This window comes from Pteropus vampyrus, unplaced genomic scaffold (genome assembly GCF_000151845.1).
Source record: "Pteropus vampyrus isolate Shadow unplaced genomic scaffold, Pvam_2.0 Scaffold367, whole genome shotgun sequence".
Taxonomy (NCBI): domain Eukaryota; kingdom Metazoa; phylum Chordata; class Mammalia; order Chiroptera; family Pteropodidae; genus Pteropus; species Pteropus vampyrus.
The window spans coordinates 643,048-647,694 of NW_011889148.1; positions in this window are offsets into that span (position 1 = coordinate 643,048).

Here is a 4,647-nt window from a genome sequence, read left to right on the forward strand (position 1 = left end):
GGGGTGACGAGCCCGTCGTTTAGCCCTTCCGAGCCTCAGCCCCTCCCTCATTCATTGAGAGGGGATAATAACGTCTCCCTCATGGGGCCGAGGAGCCGAGAGCTACGTGAGATGGCAGAGAAGCCACGCCTGGCACACAGTAGGCGTTCAGCAGAGCCACTGGCATGCCCTTTTTATCACCCTGAGATGGCCAGCTGCTTTCTAAAAGCCGCGTTCCCGGCATTTGCCTTTGCCTTTACCCAGAATGCTTGCCTTGTGCCTAATGAGCTCCTACCCATCCTTTAATACCCAGCCCGTTATGACCTCTATGAAATCTCTACCTTTCCAGCATCTTCCAAGCAACCTTCAATAAAGGATTCATGTCATGCATCGTGATGGCTCCTGGGTCTGAATTTTCTCTTCACCCCCATGTGGGCTGCAATCGATCCTGTATTACACAATGACTTACGGGGCAGCGATCCCCAACTAACTGCTGATATGAACAGACCCGGCAACTCCCCTCACAGAGTAAACATCGGGCGGGAGAATCAGCCATGAATAGAGTAACCACACACAAGATGAGCGCAATGAAGGATGATTGTCCTGTGCTCTGAGAGATGTAACAGGAGGGTCTGACCCAGGGTAGGAGCTCGGGCAAGGCTTCGGGATGTGAAAATTGAGAGCTCTGAAGGCTGGGAGCATATCTGTTTTTGAAGTACAACTATTAATTAAAACTGTATACGCATGTGTTCTTCCCAGTGTAGTTAATAATGTATAAAATACTGGTTGGTCTTTCACATAGAAATTGAGCATAAGCTTTAGTGCTTTATTCATCTTCTTTTAACTAACTTTACTCTAAAACCGACAATTGTACATCTTAAATATTTTTCTATTGACTTCCTACTTCACAGCCTTATTTTCATTCTTCACTACAGAATTAAATTCTATCTGGAAAAAAACAAAAGAGGGGGAACGAGTTGGCGGGGAACGCAAGGAGACTACCAAGGAGCAGCACGTACAAAGGCCCTGGGGTGGGCGGTGGCGCGGGCAAGGACTGAAATAAGATCAACATTGCCAGAGCAAGAAAATAAGGTGGCGAAGCGGTGAGGCTGGGGACTCGCGGGCCACAGGGAAAATGCCAGTCTTTGCCGAGCTATGAGGAGCCATTGCAGGTGTTTAGTTGGAGGGCGACACAGGCAAACTCGTGTGTTGTAAGTGTCTCCTGGCTGCAGACGGGGTTTCCTGTGTCCCCAGCGCCCAGGCTAGTGCATGTCATGGAGGGTGTGTTTGCTGAGAAGAAAGACTGCCACAGTGATCGCCCGTGTTCCGGACACAGCCGGCCCCCTCCAGAGCCCTGCCCTCCTCTGGGAGACCCGGCCGTGGGCCTGCTTCTTCACGCAAGTCTGCAAAACACACTGCCACCTCCCCGCCCTGCCCGGATGCTCTCCCTGTTCCCCATTCTCTCCTGCTCCCACCAGTTCCTCTCAGGTGTTACTCATCCTTCTTCTAAGAACCTTCCCAGGCCACCTGTTAGTGGCCTGACTGACCAGATGAATGAATGAATGGATTTTGACTTTGATGTAACTGGCACTTACCTAATGTCTTGCAGAGCCTAGCACTGCACAGGTGACTTCACCAACACCCTGATGTCCCAATGGTCCTTCCAGTTAGTTCGACCATTCCATTCGATCGACGAGAAAACTGAGGCTTCCATAGCCAGGAAGCCACTGAGCTGGGACTTGGGGACATTTGTCCACCCAGCCAGCCAGCCAGCATTTCTGAGTGTCCAAGAACTATGCCAAGAACTGTTCTAGGGATTTGAGATACATCAGTGAAAAAATACACAAAGCTCCTTACTTTTGTGGCTGTTCCAGGCAGACAACAAACAGGAGGGGTAATAAATAAATAAGAACATTAAGTAGGGCAGGTGCGGGTGATTAGAGATACTGGTGGTCCTTGTGGTGGTCAGGTCAGTCTCATTGGGAAAGGGACACTCATCGCTGAGATAGTAGATTTTGCGATTCTTCTCTCCACGGTCTCTGTTGCATAATCAGCCTCTGGAGCCTCCTGATTGAGGAGATGCCCGTGCACGGATGAACTTGATGATCAGCGTCAGGAACCCCAGGTTCAAAGGCCCCCTTGAGGTGATCCAGCTTGACTTCTCATGAAATGCAGACAGCCTTTGTGCAGCTTCCAAGCATGTGGCTTTCCGAGCACACGCAGGGTGCCAGGAGGCCAGTTTCCCTTTTGTCCAGGCTGAGGTCATCCACATGGGCACACGCCGGAAGTGACAGCCTGCTTCGCTGGCAAGGGTAATCCCAGACAGGATGTCCTAGTTCCCAGCCCTGCTTTACCATAGGCTAACGATGTGGCTTGTGCAATGATGGGGCCGCCTTTTTATCCTCGACAAGACCTTGGTGCTCATAGTGGAAACGGTAGAACTGGTGCCGAAGTTTCATCCCCATTTTCATACGTAAATGCATTCATTTAATCCACAGATATGTACTGAGCATCTACTATGTGCCAGGCAGCATAACAGGCGTGGAAATGCCAGGCGAGAACTCGGGACTCCATGGGCAGCTTCCTTCCATCCATCCAGGTCCAGCCTGGAAAGACTAGGTCACCCTGTCAATGCTCAGGTGTGACAATAAGAATTCAAGGCCAAGGCACCCTTTTATCTTTGGGAAACATGCTCTCCATTTCCATTTTCCCAAATTTCATTCATTCCTGAACTACTTTTATGACGGTGGCTGAATCCTCATCTCTTTTGTACTATTATTTACTCAAGATTGATCTTTAACGCAATTTTTTAAAAAAGAACTTTTTAAACTGAAAAATTAATATCAAAATCATATATAAAAACCCCCAAATCTTGCCACAAATAGAAATTAACTGTAAAAATACATAAATTCCACCAAGACTGTTGCCTGCTGCAGCCCCCAGCCTGAGGTCTGTTCTACTTAGTTCAGAAGGACAGTTAGCAGGCGCACAATGTCTGTAGCGGCTGCTGGCACCAGGCCCAGACATTCTCCTTGAGGAAATCAGGCAAGAACCAGAAAAGGCAGGATTTGCCACTATATAGTTGCGTGTCATGGTCAGGAAGTACCTGAGATGGTTTAGCCTATGAGCCCAGGGAAGTCACGGCCTTGACTCTCGGGGTTTTAGGCCAGGGCGGAAACAGGCACGTGACTTATGTGCCTTAAAATTGGCCTTTCTTTCTTCTGCTGCTCTTTTTAAATAAAATTTTAAATTTTGGGATAATTTTAGATCGGCAGGCAACTTGAAGACAGTACAGTCCTTCCTCATCTCCTTCGCCGAGTTTCTCCACTGTTAACATTTTATATAAGCACGAGACATTTGTCATAACTCCAAAGCTAATGCAGGTGCGTGACTGTGAACCGAACGTCATTTGGATTTCAACATTTTCCTCGCTAATACTTTTTGTCTGTTCCAGGCTCACACCCAAGATATTGAGTTGCATTGAGTCGCTTTTCATTTGATGGGGGCTTCAAGAGGCTGGAAGTTGGCTGGAGGCCCTAGAGTCAGACGGGATGAAGTTCAAATCCCAGCTCTGCCCTGTGTTTGGTTTGTGACATCAGGCAAAGCATTTAATCGAACCCAATTCTTAGCCTCTCCTCTCTATAAAGTGGGGATGGATCATCACATCCATCTCTCAGTATAGGGGGATTAAATGATGTCATGCATGTGAACCTACTGTGCGCCAGGTAGGCACCCATCTCTAGTGATGCCGTTGGGGAAGGGGAGGGACATCTTCTAGGTGTGTTTCTGTGAAAGCTGCTTTTCCTCTCAACACAAGGAGCCTTGTGGCTCTTGTTTCTCTCGGTTTGATGTGAGTGAACAAAGGAACCAGAGGTTCCTGGACTAGGCTGGGGACAGGAGCCCTCCAACTGCAGATCCCACTTGGAGCAGGAAGCCCAGGTGTCCTGTAATGTTGAAAGCGCGGCCCCTTGCCAAGAGCAAACTGGAAACAAACGAATAGTCAGACAAAACTGCTCAGGGCCTCTACCCCGCTAGTTCCTAAGTTTGGCTCAGATTCCTATCTGCACCCCCTGCTTGGCCCAGATTCCTAAAAGTCATGTGAACACGCCAGGCAGGCTAAGAAATGAAAATGACACAGCAAAAGAGATGGCGGGGAGCTCTGAGGAGCAGTCCCCTGGAAGCAGGTGTGCGTGTCCCCAGGAGGTGTCATTGGGTCCCCGTGGGGAGGCTTCTGGTTAAGATGATATTGCAAGTCCAGCCTTGAGGCACCCAATCTGCTTCACAGTTAACAGCAAATATAGGTGAAAATTTTAAATATGAAGTATGAAGTATGAAGACGTAGCCGGATTTAAATAAGTGATATGAAGATCTCCATACACCAGAAACAGAATAAAGCATAAAGATGCGTGAGGTAGGCAAACGATTCATAGCCAGGGAAGAAAGAGTCTGGAGAGGGCCGGGCATGGCCGGAGAGGCTCCATGGAGGAGCGTGGACGGCGTAAGGCTCCATGTGGCTGGATGGGCTCGTGGAAACTGCGCGTGCTTTGTTGCTGCCCCAGTGGGGTTGGTCTGATGACTTTGAGGAGAAACAGGCCTTGGCTTTCTAGGAGGCCCTGAGGTCCCAGGAACTGAGGAGCTCTGAGCTGAGGTCATCTCGGTGAGCTTCTC